Here is a 21,893-nt window from a genome sequence, read left to right on the forward strand (position 1 = left end):
GGGTATGTTTGTAAACCAAATAGTGTAAACATATTGTGTAAAGAATATTCCATAGTTCTTCTGCAAATTTTATGCGGCATTGTATTCCTTTACAGCTTAACTTTCTGCATAACGTCCCACGTTTATGCCGTTTAGGCTAAAGCGGACAATGATTAAGGGAAGTGAATGATGATGGAAGATGAGAATGTGAGAGAAAGCGAAAGTACCCGACAACCTCATGGACACGATGTTATCCACCACAAAATTACTGGACCGGAAATCGTATCAGGGACCCACGCACCAGAGATAAACGCTCTATCACTGAGCCAGCGTGTCCTCGCAGCTTAACTTTAAGAATGCATGATCACACAATTTTCCTATTCAATCAAAATCTTTTGATTTTTGTACAATGCTTCACAATAATTGAATACAGATTTATGATATACTGCAAATGATATGTCTCCAAAGCGATTATTCTCGAAAAAAATACGTAGAAACCTCTGTATGGTGGTCACACTAAAAACTATCATCTATCTGAAGAGAACGAAGTTGGAAACTCACACGGGCTTTTGTTCGTATGGAGGAGGCATTTCAGCGACAGTGTGTACGCGCGTAAAGGAAGACAAGGGTGAGAAACGAGCAGCAACCTGTGCTACGTGGTCATTATGATGTAACACATTCTTGGAGTTCAGCGTAAGCAAACGTGGGACCGTGTTCGTTGAAAATAAACACATCAGCACGGGAAAGTAAAATCGAAAAGCTTATTTTCGCTTTGTGTTGACGCGAACCGTTACAAAATGAGAGGGTGCAGATATAAGTACGAGGGTAATTTCAAAAGTCTTGCGCACAGCCCATGCACGACTATTTGAGTGGTTTGATCAAGTTCACTTTTAGGTTAGTTGTGGGTCAGAGTTTAGGCTTAATTATTGTTTCTGTGTTTCCTGGTTTGCGTCAGGGTTGATATGTTTAAAACAAAATGTTTAAAACAAGTGTTTAAAACATGTTTAAAACGAGGGCTGTTGTTTTATTCAGTTTGTTTTAAACGTTTTAAACAAATTGTTTTAAACGTGTTTTTTTTCGATGCTGGTTGGACATGTTTAAAACAACTAAAAATATCAGATTGAAGAAGCTAATTTAATTTTCTAACAAACAACCCATCCTCCGCAGGGTTTGTGCATGGAGTAAATTATAAGCAGAGTTATATTCTTATTATAACAGCAATTACTGAACGAAATTCTGCACATCAGTGTGCTTATAACTAAACCAACAGAAATTCAATTGAAGTATTTGAACATTTCATGAGTTATACACCATTGGAAAGCTTATAGACCACAAATTCCAACGAGATAATATGCGTGAAATTCCCGCCGTATTCGTAGAAAAAGAACAGACATAAAAAATCATTAAAAATATGAAAATATTGACTTTGCGGGGCCCTGGCAACCCTTGCAGTTACCTGCGCTGACAAAATGATGCTAATGTGTAGGCCACATACTTGTGACAATAATATAAGAAATGCTGCCATTGCGTAATGAATTCGTTTTATGTAGGAAATATTTAAAAAAAAAATATGCGCAGAAAAACATACATTGAATTAGACATTCTCTCCCCTCCCCCACTGTAGTACCATGTCCATATGCAAATTATTTTTGCTGCACACATCATGTATACGAACAAGAATTATGCTTCTAGACCACTTCAGTGAAATATATCTTGTGTTATATGGGACCGTCCCGAAAATAAATGTAAATTAACCAAATTTGACCCCCTCTTCCTCTATAAACAACAAGTACACATACAGGGTACTATCATGTAGGGGACTACTTCATTGCTTCACATACCAATTTTTATGGATGTACTACACAGAGGGGAGGAATACCCGCCAAAACCTGATGATAAAAATTTGTTGGAAAAAAAGCTTCATCCTCCCTCTCTCGGCCGTACATACGTACCCCGTATATACTGTACATAAAATGCAACTGATGGAAAGCTTTATCTCTCAAAAATACTTTGGTACCAAATCACCTTTCTAGCTTAATTAAAGACTGAGCTATTGATGTTTGTTGTAAAAATAAATGTAATTTACGTCAAAAAACTGAAACTCCGAAAATTGGCTAACTTTGCCCCCTCTCTGCTCCCCATAATAAGCAAGAAGTACAAATCAGGGTTGGCAAAAACCATGGTTTTTATTGAAAAAACAAAAAAACCGGTTTTTTGGTTTAAACCAGGTTTTTTTGGTTTAAATAATTTGCTCTATATATTCATATCATATATGGACAGAAATAAGTTTGTTTCGCCTTGATGTTATTATGCAACTACCGGGTTATGCTGGAAGGGATCACATAAGCTTAAAGCGGAATAAAAACCGTTTCTCGAGTTACATCCGAGAGAAATTGTCCTCCATTTGAACTCGGAACCAGGACTAATTGGCCACAAATGCGATACGTCTGCCGAATCACTCACGAAGGAATCCTGATAAAAATACGTTGTACTTATCTTTACATGCTTCTTAATATAACTGTGAAGAGTCATTTCAGAGGGACAAAAAGATAAACAGTTGTAAAGTTAAACCATTATACAGAATTACATATGGACAATTTCAAAGTACTACGAAGTACAGAAGAACTAATTTAGTTCGAGTTAGTTAATAGCGACTTTTATTGGTCCAAATTAAAGAAATACAACGACTTAATTTGCATATTAGTAAGAAAAGTGAATAAAGATACGAATTACTTGAGTCCACTTTGGCTCAGACTCATTTATACATAAATAAATACCAAAGAGACTTCTCATTTCACTAAATGTCTCTCGTGGGGTCTGACCTCCCCTCCCCACACACACACACAAAGTACGGCATTTCGATGTATTTTATCAATAGTAAACATTGAAACGAAACAATATTTAGAATTTTTCCTTGATTGCAATTAAATAAAAACAAGAACAACAACTACAAAAAAATCACAAAACAAACATTTATAAACTTATATATATATATATATATATATATATATATATATATATATATATATATATATATATATATATATATATATATATATATATATATATATATATATATATATATAGACCCTATATATATATATATATATATATATATAAAGTTGCTTTTGTAGTATAATCTTTTTGAGTAATGAGTGGGGAATTTAGGTCTGAATATAATACGAATAATATACGGGAGTGAAACGTGATAACCCACAAACGTGTGTTCATCAAGATTTTACAAACCCACACTTTTACGAACATTTTTCGTTTTTTGGTTTAAACCAGCCAACCCTGGTACAAATACACGATATTACCATGTAGTAACCTACTTCATTGCTTCATGTAACAATTTTTATGAATCTATCCCCCAAGAGGGGAAACGGCCCCCAAAAAACTGTTGAAAAAACAAAACAAAACAAAAAAAACGATATTTACCCTCCTCCCACATACATAAAATGCACACCAGGAAAGTTGCATCTTTCAGGAATAAATTGGTACCAAAACCATCTTCCAGCCTTAATTTGAGGTTTAAGACTGAGCCATTGAGGTTTAACGCTCTGACACAGCAGTTGCGTTAATGGGCGTTTAAAGATTAAGAATGCAGACGACCAGTAGAACGTAACACAAAGAAACTAAACTACATATTCTGTGAACGGAGATCGGGAAAATCCCGATTTTTTCTCCGGAATTGAACATTTGGGCGGATCGAGATTAGGGAAGTTCCCGAAATTTGATCTAGCGGTTGAATATAGATGGCAAGCAGTACGTAAGAGTGTAAAAATGTAATATATATGCTTATGTAGATTATTGTTTTAAACAAAATAAACGTTTTAAACATGTTTTTTTTGGTTTAAAACAAAGTACTTTGTTTTAAACGTTAAAAACGTTTTAAAAAAAAAAACATGTTTTAAACATAAAAAACGTTTTTTATGTTCTTTTTAAAAAAAACATGTTTTTTTTTCAACCCTGGTTTGCGTAGCTGTGTTGTGAGAAATTCAGTGGTGAACTCGACTGAGGTTGGGTTACACATGATGACAAACACTCCTATATCAAAATCGAAACTCTATGCGGAAAGAATCCAACTGAAATTTACAATGCTTTGCGAGACGTTTGTGGAAATAGTATAGTGGATCATAGCACTGTATTACAATGCTCAGCTCGTTTCCGTGAAAGTCGTGTAAGCACTGAGGACACCCCAACAAGTGAAAGAGAATCAACTGCAACCGACCACACCTCTGAGATTATTGTGAATGAAATTTTGAGGGAGGATCGACGAAAATATGTTAGAAAATTGCATATTAGGTCAAAATGTCTGTCATTTCAATTTACAGAATCCTTACTGAGAAGCTGAAGATGAAGATGAGATGGGTTCCGCATGATCTGAGTAAAGGGCAGAAGAATTGCTTCAACGTTATCAAACAGAAGGAGATCAGTTTTTACAAAGGACTGTCGCAAAAGAATCGCAGAAGAATTGCTTCAACGTTATCAAACAGAAGGGGATCAGTTTTTACAAAGGACTGTTGCAATTGATGAAACTTGGATACGAGATTTTGAACCAGAACTGAAGTTTCAGTAGTGACAATAAAACAGTTGAGAAGAACTCTCCACGCCCGAAGAAATTCCGCTTCCAACAATCAAAGGTTAAATTCACGATGATCTTCCCGTATGATACGAATGGAGAGATGGCTACAATGAGTGCCACAGGGGACGCCTGTACCAGGCATATACTATAGCTGTTTCTGGAAAATGTTTTGCGCCTGAAAGTTCGTGAAAGAAATCCTGACATGCTTGCAGCTGGTGTCCTCATTTTGAACGATAATGCAAGGCCGCTTACTGCTCTACAAGTAAGGGTGATACTTGACAAGTATGGATAGGAAATATTTCCCTTCCCAATATATTCCTGATTTGAGCCCACCAGACTTTGATTTGTTTCCCAAATTAAAAGAAAAAATGTGTGGAAAACGTTTTGATTCAATTGAAACTTTCAGTGAGGTGACTCGAGTGATCAGACACCTCAACAATGAAGTGCCCTATCCAGAACACAGAATTTCCCAAATGTTGAGAAGCTGTCATAAACAAGTATGGAGATTATATTGAAGGCCTTTAAAGGCATTTTGTACATTAAATTATTTACTTCCATAACATCTTTCAGTGTGCAGAACTCTTGAAATGACTCTCGTACAATATTTTGCACAAAATTTTCCGAACAGTTGCTAGGACATAACATTGTACGTAAGTGTACATGTAAACACTAAATGCAAACAGAAACTATTGGTACCATAACAAACAATAGTTTATGTGCCACGCTAAATAACAGTATGTGAGTCTAATTTCGTAACAGTGTCGCAAAATTTGTGGATCGCAAACGAACGCAATTATGAAATAAATAATTATAATCGCATACCAAATATTGCAAAAAAAAAAAAAAAAAAAAGCCAAATTTTACATTTCGTTAACACAATCCACTGCAGAATGAAGCAGTATAAAACCCAGCCATACGCAGTAGCTGGGTTATTAGTTACGACCCAGCTCTGAGTATGTAAAAGAAAAATTAACTCTGTGATATTTGTGATATTAATGCACAATTCACATATTTTTACGTTTGATGAATTATCATAGAAGGAGTTTACCAAATGTATACTTTGCTAAGCTAACCAAAGCCAACCTACCTATCCTAACTCATATTTTATGTTCTGGAACAAAAAAGAAAAAGAAAAAACCTAAGTAAAATTTTAGTAAACCCCATCAGCACTATATTACATAAGTTAAACATATGACGCGCGTGTCTGTGTATAGTATATTATGTCTATCTTGCATTTTGGTCAATTTATTTACCTTTGAATTTATAATAAAAATGATGCTGGTTTACTTTTGGAGCACCAAATTTTGAAAGATTTACAGGTAAAATTCATTACTTCTCATGAAAAGACATATTTATAAAGAACAAATTTCTGCAAGCGATAGAATTAAATACAAAGTAATACACCTGTATTTTATGTTTACAAGTGCAGGGTTACTATTGTAAAATACTTACAAGTACTTTGCTATGGATAAAATAAGTGAGTACATATGAAAGATGGTTGTATTAGAAACTATTTTCCACCGGTGCTGTATTTGTGCACAGTGTAAAGAAGTTGTATTTTATGTTTACAAGTGGAACGCTACTAGTATGAAACCGTGACTACTAGTATTATTGAAAGTCATATCATTGCCCGAATCCATTCGTTTTCACTATCCTCATTTTGCATATACCAAACCTTCGCTGACGCACTTGCTCCTTTTGGAAGCACCCCATAGCTAGCGCACGGGGCCTCCAGTTTCGCTCTGCCGTGACTCAGATAGCATTCGTGCTTTTTAGTGGCCTCCTAGCACAGGTTGTTTCGTGTTTTTGCATTACCGTTTTTATGCACACATCCGGACGCCGTATTTACACGCTAATTCTAGAAGAATTTTAATTTTTCAACAACTGATTATGATGGTCCTCATGGAATTTAACTATGCCATTTGAGATAAATTTATGTCGCCCAGCGCAAATCATTTAGTAAACAATAACAAGGAATTCGTGAAAGAATTGTAAATTTTTGTACAATTATTTCGAGTGGGGCGGCAAAAGTAAACCTACACGAGAAATATTCTTAAAGATTTGCTTAAAACATTATGTCGAGCTTCACATGAAAAGCAGTAGAGCGTTTCAAACTTATTTCATTAATTGTAACTACACATTCAAGAAATGAGCTGACAAATACAGAAGATAACGTGCAGTTTGACAAGCTGGCGGCAAAGTAGAACTATAAAAAATACACGAATTTTATGGTAAATATGATTATGTATTTCCTGAATAATGCCTATTTCATTGGTGTTTATAGGCTACAACTCATAAACCTAACCCCCGCAGAGATTTGTAATATGATAGCAAAATAATAAATAAATAAATTCTCAGTTAGGACCAATGACTTTAAAATTTTAATTTCCTAAGTGAGAGTTCATTTGTACTAAGTATACCACACAAAGAAATTTGTTTCGTGACCTGATGGGTAATGCGAGAGATTTGGGGGGGGGGGAATATTCCGATATGGATTGCGTCAACGCAAAGCAATATTTACCATTTTGTTAGTGTGATCATCGGCATAGCAGTTATAATGACTTCTTGCATTTCTTGTATGATGAATTTCTTGAAAATTGCTTCCGAATGATCTCCTTAGACGTGTATTAGCAAACGAAGGATGTGTGTAAGTATCTTGGTTGCACTAACCAGCTACCACACAGTCAAAGAAATTGTGCTTGCAAACCATCCTTTGCATTGCTTCAATTGCACCAAACTGTTACTTATTTCATTCCTTCGTGTTTAAAAAAAGAAATGGTAACAAGTCGGTAATACTATTTACAGATAATATTGAATTATTTCGATATTACAACCCTTACGTTGCTCAAAATAAGTATATTCACCGCACGAAAGTAGCTATTAGGTAAATGGTAAACATATTTGTACGATCTTGTTGAAATGTAAATTCGTATTACTAGCTCCAAAACAACATTACGTTTAATTACTCCCTTCAAGAACTTAAATGGGTTTCATTTCATTGTATGGCCATGCATTAATGTTTTATTTCGTTTTAATAATTTCTTCGCGATTTGTCCAACGCTGAGGGGAAAAAAGGGAATTTTGAAACAGCGTTACCATCTTGTACAGCACAAAATTCTCAGCTTTTACAACGTACCGAATATCTCGGTAGGTACTTGACTTATCGATTTTGAAACACTATTTAACTGATCCTTGTAAACTTGAAATCATCTTAAAGAGTTATTCCCAGTATTCAATTTAATGTGCACAAATAGTTACTACTTCTTTCCTTGTGTGTGTTAAAGGCGTTTAAATTTTTCACATGTTTAACATTATTTCTCAAAAAGTATGCAACACTGATCTACGAGTGTTATTTTTTCGTCTTTGTTTTCATTGCTGATTCGAATTATGAAATTAAATTTAGGTCATTCCATTTAAAAAGTCATAACTTTATATTGAGTTGGCAACACTGTTCACCTGGTGATGTTATCCAATATATGAATGGATGTCCCCCTTCCTATAGTTGCTTTGTGCAAAGTTTAGCTCCTCTCCCTTTCTTGATTCCTCTGTTATAAAGGTGGGACATTATAAATGGTGCACCCGGTATATATATATATATATATATATATATATATATATATATATATATATATATATATATATATATATATATATATATATATATATATATATATATATATATTGTAATGACTTTAGGTAGAGTCAATAAACTGAGATTTTATCCCTTCACCAATTTTATTATAAAATTATGTCTTTTGTGTTTACAAAAGTTCTAACAACAAAGTGTCTCTATAATGACCGAGGTTTACAGGTTATAACGTTCTGTACGGGTAACCCTTTAGCTTCATAGCAGCCTCCAGGGTTTAGGATAGGTTATGATCAGTTGGTCGGCTGATGCCGGGTCCCTCGGTGGTCGGGCTTTTATCTGTCCTCTTCGGGTCCTTCCGTGAGGTCCGTCTTCTTACGGCGTTCCTCGGTGTCTTTCGTGTCGGCTTTTTGTCTGCTACGCTGTTTACATCAATAACACGTGTTGTGTTGACATGTGCTTTGGTCGTGATGTGGGGATCCTTACACCCCCCACACTGGAGAAAAAATAATCTGGAAGATTATTTTTGAGAAAACTACACAATTGTTATTAGTGAATGCACCACAGCACTGATACATTTGGAGACACTGTAGACACTAGAAAACACTATAAAGACTATAATACACTGAAAAATCACTATGAGAAAACTTGTTATGATATATATATAGTGGTAATAACACTATAGTTCCGTCCCTATCATTTCCCTCAAAGTGGGCAGAAGTGTCATCACTGTAATTAATAAATGTATACTAGTTCACTAATTGTTGGTTTCTATGTTTATGCCACATCCGGTGTTTATAGTCTATATCGGTTGAGTCTCAATTTCGTAGTATTAGTAGGCGCCAGTTGAAAGATGAGGCACGAATAAATTATTATTAGATTTAAGAAAAGGATAATTGTTGGTTTAAAATTTGGAAAATTCTCTTTTAAAAATGAAAAATAGAGAATGTGAATTTCTGTTCACTCTGTATAATGTTATCAAGAGCCTGATTTCATAAACATCTTGTATAAGGAGAAAAAAATGACGTATTAAGCATTCATGTATTTCGTATTGAAGAAGCGATGCTAGAAACAAAAAAGCATCATATTTCGACCTTGCAAGGATTAATGACTTTTGAAACTAAAAAGAAAGAGAAAAAAAATGTTGATCTTGCATTTTGCTGGAAGAAGAACGGAAATACTAATGTATCGAAGTTAAATAACAGAATGAGATACAGCTTATAATTGAAATAAAGAAGTACGATTTTATGTCAGTGCATCTTTTTTTTTTTTTTTTTCGTTTCTTCTGTTGTTAGTCCATCTTCTGTTCCCGGTAAGTACTTGGAATTTTGTTAAATTCTTCTTCTTGAATTTGTGCCTCGCTCTTCTTAATTGTATGTCCCCACAGTTTGGTCCGCGTAGAATGGCTTCAAGCGGTCGATCACAATTTCTTGAATTCTGTGCTTGAATTTAGGTGGTGATTCGACTCGATATAAATTTGAATTAAGCTTCTCCACAATTCGTGCTGGTTTTTCGTAATGAATGGTAAAGTGTTCAGGAAAACCAATTTTTCTTGTAGGGTAGTATACTAAAACAAGGTCCCCTGGATTATAAGTTGTCTGTTTATAGCGTCTGTTAGAAAACTGCTTTTGTCTATTATATGTCTGCTCCAGGTTATTTTGTACTTTCTTCCTGATGGCTGCTAATTTATTTCTGTCAACTTGTATATGTTGTTTTGATACTAGTGTACATTTTGTCTGGATCCTAGGTTCATATCCGAATAATAAGAAACTTGCTGAATATTTGGTCCCTCCTTGTACGTAAGTATTGATGCCAAAAATAACGTGCGGTAGCCAGTGGCGTAGCTACGTTTTATGGGCCCCCCTGCAAGAGAATACCCAGGGCCTCCGGCCATAATATTTTTTGAATGATAGGTAACATAATAAATAACCATATTCCCTGTATTTGTGAATAATGAGTTAAATGCATGCACCTACTAGACCTAAAATTCAAAAATGGAAACCACTTTGTTATACAAAAATTTATTCAGTAAGCTTCAGAATGGAAGATGGACTTAACTCTTTGTAGTCAGTGACGTCATTCTTCACGAAGAGTAGCAGGAATTAATTGAATTGTTTCCTTCTTGCTCTCCTGTCAGCAAAATGCATGTACTAACTCCCGTACATCCATTTTTTCATTTTCCTCCGCATTTATTGAGAGCAGAGCTGTATTACTTAACCAATTTTGGCCCAATGTGCTTCTCGCATAGCTTTATTATTATTATTATTATTATTATTATTATTATTATTATTATTATTATTATTATTATTATTATTATTATTATTATTGCAGTGAAACCTCTACTAACGGACACCTCCCGTAACAGACATATTTTGTAATCCCCGAACGCTGTCATAGGAAAAAGACTTATTGGCAAACCTCTCTAAAGCGGACACTCTCTAGTACGGACACGAACAGTCTTTTTTGTCGTTTATATGCATTACTTACCTCCGTATTACGGACACTTTCTCTAAAAATAAGTTGAAAAGTATTGTAAAATACATTTTTAGTAATTCATACATGTGTCGCCAAGAAAGCATTGTGACAATATTTTGCCTCCTCAACTGTCTGCTCAGCAACCCAGACAAAGTTTCTCTGTTTAACAACACTGTACTTTGCTTGCATTCCACTCCCACCCAACCTGTTTTAGACACAAAAGTGATTGACATTTGCCCGCCGTTTAGGATGACACGTTATTCAACTGTCCCGCTGGAATATCTAACCAAGGAGAAGACAAGTTAGGTATTTTTTGCCCGTGGGTACGTATATTGTCTCAAAAATTACACTACTGGACTGCAATTAACCTACAAATTAAAGCGACATACTGAAAACGTAAGTAAGTAGTGATAAGTGTAAAGTCAAGAAAACTATAACATCTTATTTCCATGTTGTACCTCGAACATAAGAGTATTGGATGGGGTAGGATAATGCAGGTACCGTAACATTTTGGTAATATTCGTAAGTACATGATTCATGCAAAAATATCTTTTCTAATTGTAATATTACCTTGTTTACTAATTCACGTAACAAAATATTGAATCCTCTTTAAGGCGGACACCTCTCTACAGCGGACAATTTTTGATTCCCCACGGCTGCCCGCTTTAGAGAGGTTTCACTGTATTATTATTATTATTATTATTATTATTATTATTATTATTATTATTATTATTATTATTATTATTATTATTATTAATTTCAATTTTGAGAATGACCTCTCTGTGGAACTGACAGAGAGCGTCATAAACAACCAATACACGGTAATAAGTTCTGCAAAGCTAGATGCCAGTGATATATTTCACAATTAAAAGCCTTGTTAGGTGAAACACAGAACTCTGAACACTTATTTCAGATTTCAAATGTTTCACAAAGCAAATTACTTCCATCAGAAACGAAGAACCAATATCACAACTATAAGTTTTTTGAAGTATCTGCGTCCTTCTTAGAATTTCATCATCAGTGAGATGAATTATATCGGCAGGAAACGAAAAGGAAAATTTGGATACTGTATCACGCAAAGATGTAAAACAGCAATGTAACTGTTAATTTAGTATGTCAAATAGTTTAATATAGATGTTAATCCTAAAGTTTCGTTCACTCTCACTGAGACGACTATTTTTACACAACTCGACAAAATAATGTTTGACCTTTTTGAATCATTTGTGTCTAAATGATGTCTGAACATTCCAGTTTTTACACAGCTTAATTATTTCTTCCTTCAGATATAACCGAAAAAAGGGGAGCATGGCAGAACATTGCCGACTAATAGTCTACAAAACTGAAAAGTATGTTGATTCGACCTATTAGAAGGCTAGGGGGAAGGGCATCCTTGGAAGTGTTAGGCCCACCCGCATTGCGGGGTTTCGCGCCGTAGTAGTTACGCCCCTGGCGGTAACCATCTTTCCCAATCCGTATGGTGTTCTTGTACAAAAAATTGAGACAATTTTGTATAATTTTGTTGGTTTGCTCTACCAACTCTATCGAAGCATGATTATATGCGGGTGAGTACTTATAGGTGAAATCGTACTTCTGCGGTAAATGTTGCAAACGAGACGCTCCATGTACTGAATGTTGGTCCCAATACAGCGTTGTAAATGCTCCGAATTTGAGAATGATATCATATTCCGAAAATTTCTCTATATTTTTCGCGTTTATGGTGTCCACTGTTTTTGCAATCGCATAACGTGTAGCTAATTCTGTGGCTACTAGTATGTATTTATTTCATCCTTCTTTACTTGGGAAGGGCCCGAGTTCGTCATATACCCATATTGTTGCTATTTCTCCTACTGGGTGATGTAGTAGTCCGGCCTGTTTCTTTTGTGGTAGCTTCTTTAGACGTTGGCAGTTCTGGCACGTACGTATTTTGTGAGCAAGATAGATTTTGAGATGCGGCATATAAAGTTTCTTTATGGCGGTTTTATACGATTTTGAGAAACCGAAATGTGGGCCAGTTGCTTGGCGGTGGAAGGTTGTGAACCATAAGTTGGCTAACGATTTGGGTATGCATAGAAGATACAATAAACCATAATCATGATGGTTTTGCTTTTTATATAATATGCCGTTTTTAAGACTTAAAATCTTGCTGACTTAACTGTAGAGATCTTGTCCGGTTCTTTCCCTTCCAAAACAGAAATGAGGTCCTTACGCTGCTCTCTTGCGATGTTTGGGAGAAGGTTGTTTGTTTCACTTCTATAGTGTTAACTTGAAGACTATTGACCTAAAAGCATAATAGTCTTTGCCTTTTTCGCAGCTATTTTCTTCTTTTTCTTCTTTCTTGATATCTCGCGTTTGTTCAAGCCTACTGATTATATCTGCTGGATCTTTGGACCCTGGTAAATACTGTATATCGAAATCATAATCGGCTAAGAATAGTTTGTATCTGATATATTTTCCAACTTTATCAAGTTGTGTTCATCGTCGCTATGCATTTTGAGTCTACGAATAGATTGAAACTTCTGTTTAACAAAAATTAGCGGAATTTATGCAAAGTATATATGACTGCGTATAATTCTTTTTGCCATATGCTAGCTTTCTCTTCAGTTTTCATCAGTCTTCGAGAACAGTAGGCAAACACCTTCTCAGTGTCAGTTTTTGTATCATAGTAAGCGAGTATTCCAGCTATTTGCATTTGACTGCTATCACTATAGACGCGGATTTCTAGCGAGTATGAACATAGGCCGAGAAAACTTTTAAGAATTCGCTTTGCAGTCGGTCTCTTAAAATTTCGTATTTTCTTGGCTATCTTTGGAGATATTTTAATTGATTCTCCACTAAAAAGGTGTCCTAATACATTAAGCTCATGGTAACCGATGTGTGTCTTCTTGGGTGAAACCCGAAAATCGTGTTTTCTAAGCTTCTAAAATAGTAATTCTAAATCCTGCAAATGCTGTGGAAAGTTATATGCGCTGCTGACAAAATCATCTGCAAAACTTGTAATCCTATCGGGTAGTCCCTCCAAAATCTTCCTCGTCGCGACACTGAGATTTTGGGAGCTCGTCTTGTGCCCGATTGTGCACCTAAAAAATTTGTATGATTTTCTGTTATGATTGACCTCGAAGGTCATATATTTTCGGCTCTTAGAATGCAGCAAAATTTGGAAGTATGAATTGGAGAGCTCAACGTTTGTTATGAAGGTTTTCCCCTTTATAGAGTTTAGAATATCCTCTGTTGATTGAAATGGCACTGATAAATACTTGGTATAACTGTTATAAGTTACTTCTGCAGATTAAGAACTATTGGGAATTCTTGCGTATTAGGTTTCCTGAGCACCAGAAGTGGAGGGCAATATTCATTATTGCATGTGGGTCTATTTTTGCCTTGATAAGCTCTTGAATCTGTTTGTCTACCTGGTTCCTGATATGTAATGGAATTGGTGGGGAATGGTCGTGAAATACAGCAGACTTAAAATTACTAATTTTATAAACATATCCCCTAAAACATCCGATGTCGTCAGGGGCATACGTAAAAACGTCCCTATACTTGAACAATAGTTCATAAACTGCTTGTTTTTGCTTTTTGTCTAATTTTGGGTTTGACGTCAAAGACCTCTATTGAAAAGTTTTTCTGTATATTTTAAGATTTCTTCAGTTTCTTCTTTTGTCTTAAACTGGTACGCTTTTCTAGAAAATTTGGTTCTTCTAAGGAATTAAAAAAAATTCGTGTCCTTCTTTAAGAACCGCCACTTCTTTAAAGTCACGCTGCTGCTGTTAGGATTTCAAATTAAAATTGTCATTTTGTCTGTTTCTATCTTCTGGTCGAGAGCATTTAACATAAGTTTCTCAAGTATTCCAGGAAGCAATGATATATACAAGAATTCCGCATCAGCTATTTTTTCTTTCCTGCCACTTGAATGAACGTATGCGAGCGTGGAGGTAAAGTTATTTGCTTAGTCACGTATAAGCAGTTGTAGTCTGTCTGCAATATTATCTGAGTTGTAAAAGATAACAGTGTATTTTCTTTGCTCTCAGCTGGTAGCTGTGGCTTCCGTGGACTTTTAAAGAAAGAAATTATATTCTTGTTTAAGTTGATGTTGGAATGCGAACGTTGGAGAAAGTTAATTCCTATAATTATTTCCATTGTCCTGCTGATTATTCTAAAGTAATGAGTAAATGTTCTTTGACCTATTTTAAATTTTATCAGTGCTATTTGATTTAAACAAATATTGTTTCCCGAAATTCCTTTTACTATTGTCTGCAATGGAATTAGACTTGTTCCAGGGGGCAAGATATCGGCAGGCCAGAGCGATATTGTGCTACCGGTGTCAATTATTGCATTCTGAGAACCTGATTTAGTTTTAATTATTAAATGTGACCTGTTATTTTCGTCTTCTAGGGCAATGTTTTCCCTTTTTTCTGCCAATTGTCCCGATTGTCCTTCTATCACACGAATTTCGTAATTTATGCTATTATGTTTGTTAGTTTCTCTCTGGTCTTCATGTTCCGGATAATGATGGCTGTCGGCCCCCTTGCCCAAAGGCTGCCTTACACGTTTTTGACGCTTATAACAAACGTATGCACCATACCCCCGCTTCTGGCATATCGCGCATACCAAAATTTGATCTTTCGTGGGTGTAGCCTGCTGACTGTTCTAGGCTTGTTCCCATTTTTTCCCGTTATTATTGTTATCCCTCCTTCAGTTTCCCTGATTTCTGTTCTTCAGTTGATTTCTGTAAGTTGTCTGCGCTATCACCAGCGATAATTCTGCCATTTTATTGGCCAAGGTAGATAGGTCATTTTGTGGAGGATTTTGCTCGTGGTGGAGAACGGTCTTTGGTTCTTGATTTGTGGTCTGATATTCTTGAGGATTAGGTTGAGAAGTCGTCATAGAAGGATTAAATTGTTGTTTATATGTAGGTACATAACTGTGCACTGGTTGTGTGACAGGTTGCGTTTGTAGAGGATAGGTATGGCGATATAACGGTTGTAAAGGATACATTGTCTTTGGTTCGGTTGGCAATCCATAGGATATATTCTGAGGTTAGGTATGGAATTTTGCCCGTATAGCATGTGCAGTTTCTGCGATAGCTCTGCGGAACCATTCGATCTATTCCATGAGCTTCACTCCTCCGTCCCATGGCTCCGGATCCATGCGTATTAAAACCACAAATCCATTTATCATAAACAGGACATAGCAAGGTTGGTATTCAAAAAGAGCAGTCCACATTCTAGGTTTGTCTTTCTGCTGTGCTCGGTCTCAGGTTTTAAATGCCGGGTGATCAGTCCTGCATAATCCTCAACCTGGAAGACCAGCCTAACTGCAGTTTCGAAGAAGTGGGTGATAGAGGCGTCACATCCCGACGCCGGGTTATCATTGAAATCATAACCCAATTAAATAAATAAATGTAAATGAAATAAAAGTAGATAGTACTGTACGCTTTGAAGGAGAAGGTAAACGCTAATGACTACTATTAAGCAGAGGGTATACGTCGTGTACCGCCGTGTACCCTCGACTACAGCTCTGCTGACGCACCCTTTAGAAGCTGGCGTCATTTCGGATTTTGTTAGGGGGAAGCAAGATGTCCACAGACATGAGTTTCGCGTGCTTCTTTTCTTTTTAAAAATATTATTTATTTATTTATTTACAGTGCCGAAGCGTACTATGAGGCTCTAAGGCCGGGCCTACCCTGATTTCTATCGTATATTTTCTTTACCTTTGGTTTCTTATAAAATAAATACTTCAAAATTTCGCCTTTTTCGGTAACAAAATAGTAAGTTGGAAACACTTAGAGACCCTTCCTTCTGGGCCTCACCAGCTCGCTAGACAGGCTTACGGGCTATACTGCTCACAGTCAGGAAACGAAGCTATTATCACTGGGTATTGCACACATTGTTGGGAACATGCGAAGGCTCGCCTCTGGGAGTTTAGTTTTGGCGTGGAAGGCATCTATCAATGCTAATATGTTATCAAATGATTTCTTTAACACATAGTAAGAAGTTTTTCCCCTGGCTCACAAAAGTGTATACGTAATATAGCAAACCACATATATTAAATATCAGATATACCAGACGTGATACAGCAACCATGGAGATGTCCTTCCCTAGAAAATTTTCTTCGGGTGCCCCTACCTCTTTCTGATTTCTATCTTATGCCATAAACATATTCAATCTAAACTTATGCTCCGTATAATTTTAACATGAAATTTTTAATTATATTAGAACCATACACAAAGGCGGAGCTACTCTAAGTATTTAGTTAGTTTTCCCCTTGATATAGTCAATGTATTCATAGAAATTAATTCAAAAATATAATATTAGGAAAAACGTATAAAAGATTGTTATTGTAATGAGAGCATTCTCATGTATTAAATTCAGGTAGAGCGAAAATTTTCATAATACATTTTGTTAGGTTCTAAATCACATTTGCATGAAACAGGTTAAAGAAGAGAGAACCTTATATTCTTTCATTATCTTAGTATGGACGAATCGGTGACTAATAGGGCAGTTAACAGATCGAATAGTCGCTCATAGGACAGTTAACAGTTCCTGTCGATAATAGGACTGTCGCAAGTGGGACGACACCGTTTAATTTAGATATATACTCTCAAGAGTTATTCAGAGTACCTGTTTTTTTTTTCTTCATACATAGGGCTTGGACTATAATAGCCTGTAGAATAAAAGTCTGATACATTAAACATATATATAAATTTACCAAACGCTACCGTACAGGATAAAATAATATTTGTGTATAATTTTAGTTGAGTTTTCTATTTTATAGAATCAATGGGGTATTTACGATTTTCTTTCGAGGGGCTTTGCTAACTTTATTCCTGAAAATGTGAAAATTTTGCAATATATATATATATAAAACAATAAAAACTTGTGATAAAATTTCGGTGAGTGTTTAAGCCCTGAATCCACCACCTTAAATATGGCACTGCATAGCATAACCGGAGTGATTTTGGCAGACGTTCGTCCGCAGACAATTCAACAACTACCAGGGTTGCCAGTAATAGAAACAAAACAATTATCACTATAGACAACAACAAACAAATACTGTTACTAACAATTTGTGCTATCCACGAAGCATTCCTCCACTAAATATATTAATTAAAAAGAGAAAAATAGTATCAAGAACAGCTCATTTAAAATACTTCCAAAATCTCATCAACAGAAAAAAAAACTTGAAAGTACAAAGTGAAATTACCCCTCTCAAACTTACATTATCGTACCATTGTCTTACAGACAGGAACCACATACAGCACACATGTTAAAATAAAAGTGGGGAATTAATATTTAAATAAGATATGTACGAGGGAAGTTTCTAAGTTTCTTCAATATATATTATATCGAAATGGGCTAACATTAGGTCAATTTACCCCTCTCCAAATTTCATTATCTTAGCATTTTCTAACAGATAGACACTACATACAGCACATATGTTAAAATAAAAGTGGGGAATTAATATTTAAATAAGATATGTACGAGGGAAATTTCTAAGTTTCTTCAATATATATTATATCGAAATGGGCTAACATTAGGTCAATTTACCCCTCTCCAAATTTCATTATCTTAGCATTTTCTAACAGATAGACACTACATACAGCACATATGTTAAAATAAAAGTGGGGAATTAATATTTAAATAAGATATGTACGAGGGAAGTTTCTAAGTTTCTTCAATATATATTATATCAAAATGGGCTAACATTAGGTCAATTTACCCCTCTCCAAATTTCATTATCTTAGCATTTTCTAACAGACAGACACTACGTACAGCACATATGGTAAAATATAATTGGGGAATTAATATTTAAATAAGATATGTACGAGGGAAGTTTCTAAGTTTCTTCAATATATATTATATCGAAATGGCCTAACATTAGGTCAATTTACCCCTCTCCAAATTTCATTATCTTAGCATTTTCTGACAGATAGACACTACATACAGCACATATGTTAAAATAAAATTGGGGAATTAATATTTAAATAAGATATGTACGAGGGAAGTTTCTAAGTTTCTTCAATATATATTATATCGAAATGGGCTAACATTAGGTCAATTTACCCCTCTCCAGATTTGATAACCTTAGCATTTTCTAACAGATAGACACTACATACAGCACATATGTTAAAATAAAAGTGGGGAATTAATATTTAAATAAGATATGTACGAGGGAAGTTTCTAAGTTTCTTCAATATATATTATATCGAAATGGGCTAACATTAGGTCAATTTACCCCTCTCCAAATTTCATTATCTTAGCATTTTCTAACAGATAGACACTACACACAGCACATATGTTAAAATAAAAGTGGGGAATTAATATTTAAATAAGATATGTACGAGGGAAGTTTGCAAAGTTTCTTCAATATATATTATATCGAAATGGCCTAACATTAGGTCAATTTAGCCCTCTCCAAATTTCATTATCTTAGCATTTTCTAACAGATAGACACAACATACAGCACATATGTTAAAATAAAAGTGGGGAATTAATATTTAAATAAGATATGTACGAGGGAAGTTTCTAAGTTTCTTCAATATATATTATATCGAAATGGCCTAACATTAGGTCAATTTACCCCTCTCCAAATTTCATTATCTTAGCATTTTCTAACAGATAGACACTAGATACAGCGCATATGTTAAAATAAAAGTGGGGAATTAATATTTAAATAAGATATGTACGAGGGAAGTTTCTAAGTTTCTTCAATATATATTATATCGAAATGGGCTAACATTAGGTCAATTTACCCCTCTCCAAATTTCATTATCTTAGCATTTTCTAACAGATAGGCACTACATACAGCACATATGTTAAAATAAAAGTGGGGAATTAATATTTAAATAAGATATGTACGAGGGAAGTTTCTAAGTTTCTTCAATATATATTATATCAAAATGGGCTAACATTAGGTCAATTTACCCCTCTCCAAATTTTATTATCTTAGCATTTTCTAACAGACAGACACTACGTACAGCACATATGTTAAAATAAAAGTGGGGAATTAATATTTAAATAAGATATGTACGAGGGAAGTTTCTAAGTTTCTTCAATATATATTATATCGAAATGTGCTAACATTAGGTCAATTTACCCCTCTCCAAATTTCATTATCTTAGCATTTTCTAACAGATAGGCACTACATACAGCACATATGTTAAAATAAAAGTGGGGAATTAATATTTAAATAAGATATGTACGAGGGAAGTTTCTAAGTTTCTTCAATATATATTATATCAAAATGGGCTAACATTAGGTCAATTTACCCCTCTCCAATTTCATTATCTTAGTATTTTCTAACAGACAGACACTACGTACAGCACATATGTTAAAATAAAAGTGGGGAATTAATATTTAAATAAGATATGTACGAGGAAAGATTCTAAGTTTCTTCAATATATATTATATCGAAATGGGCTAACATTAGGTCAATTTACCCCTCTCCAAATTTGATAACCTTAGCATTTTCTCACAGATAGACACTACATACAGCACATATGTTAAAATAAAAGTGGGGAATTAATATTTAAATAAGATATGTACGAGGGAAGTTTCTAAGTTTCTTCAATATATATTATATCGAAATGGGCTAACATTAGGTCAATTTACCCCTCTCCAAATTTCATTATCTTAGCATTTTCTAACAGATAGACACTACATACAGCAGATATGTTAAAACAAAAGTGGGGAATTAATATTTAAATAAGATATGTACGAGGGGAGTTTCTAAGTTTCTTCAATATATATTATATCGAAATGGGCTAACATTAGGTCAATTTACCCCTCTCCAAATTTGATAACCTTAGCATTTTCTCACAGACAGACACTACATACAGCACATATGTTAAAATAAAAGTGGGGAATTAATATTTAAATAAGATATGTACGAGGGAAGTTTCTAAGTTTCTTCAATATATATTATATCGAAATGGGCTAACATTAGGTCAATTTACCCCTCTCCAAATTTCATTATCATAGCATTTTCTAACAGACAGACACTACATACAGCACATATGTTAAAATAAAAGTGGGGAATTAATATTTAAATAAGATATGTACGAGGGAAGTTTCTAAGTTTCCTCAATGTAAATTATATCGAAATGGCCTAACATTAGGTCAATTTACCCCTCTCCAAATTTCATTATCTTAGCATTTTCTAACAGACAGACACTACGTACAGCACATATGTTAAAATAAGAAAGTGGGGAATTAATATTTAAATAAGATATGTACGAGGGAAGTTTCTAAGTTTCTTCAATATATATTACATCGAAATGGGCTAACATTAGGTCAATTTACCCCTCTCCAAATTTCATTATCTTAGCATTTTCTAACAGACAGACACTACGTACAGCACATATGTTAAAATAAAAATGGGGAATTAATATTTAAATAAGATATGTACGAGGGAAGTTTCTAAGTTTCTTCAATATATATTATATCGAAATTGGCTAACATTAGGTCAATTTACCCCTCTCCAAATTTGATAACCTTAGCATTTTCTCACAGATAGACACTACATACAGCACATATGTTAAAATAAAAGTGGGGAATTAATATTTAAATAAGATATGTACGAGGGAAGTTTCTAAGTTTCTTCAATATATATTATATCGAAATGGGCTAACATTAGGTCAATTTACCCCTCTCCAAATTTCATTATCTTAGCATTTTCTAACAGATAGACACTACATACAGCACATATGTTAAAATAAAAGTGGGGAATTAATATTTAAATAAGATATGTACGAGGGAAGTTTCTAAGTTTCTTCAATATATATTATATCAAAATGGGCTAACATTAGGTCAATTTACCCCTCTCCAAATTTCATTATCTTCGCATTTTCTAACAGACAGACACTACATACAGCACATATCTTAAAATAAAAGTGGGGAATTAATATTTAAATAAGATATGTACGAGGGAAGTTTCTAAGTTTATTCAATATATATTATATCGAAATGGGCTAATATTAGGTCAATTTACCCCTCTCCAAATTTGAAAACCTTAGCATTTTCTCACAGATAGACACTACATACAGCACATATGTTAAAATAAAATTGGGGAATTAATATTTAAATAAGATATGTACGAGGTAAGTTTCTAAGTTTCTTCAATATATATTATATCGAAATGGGCTAACATTAGGTCAATTTACCCCTCTCCAAATTTCACTATCATAGCATTTTCTAACAGACAGACACTACATACAGCACATATGTTAAAATAAAAGTGGGGAATTAATATTTAAATAAGATATGTACG

The sequence above is a fragment of the Thermobia domestica genome, chromosome 9 (genome assembly GCF_964235325.1).
Source record: "Thermobia domestica chromosome 9, izTheDome1.hap1.1, whole genome shotgun sequence".
Classification (NCBI taxonomy): Eukaryota; Metazoa; Arthropoda; class Insecta; order Zygentoma; family Lepismatidae; genus Thermobia; species Thermobia domestica.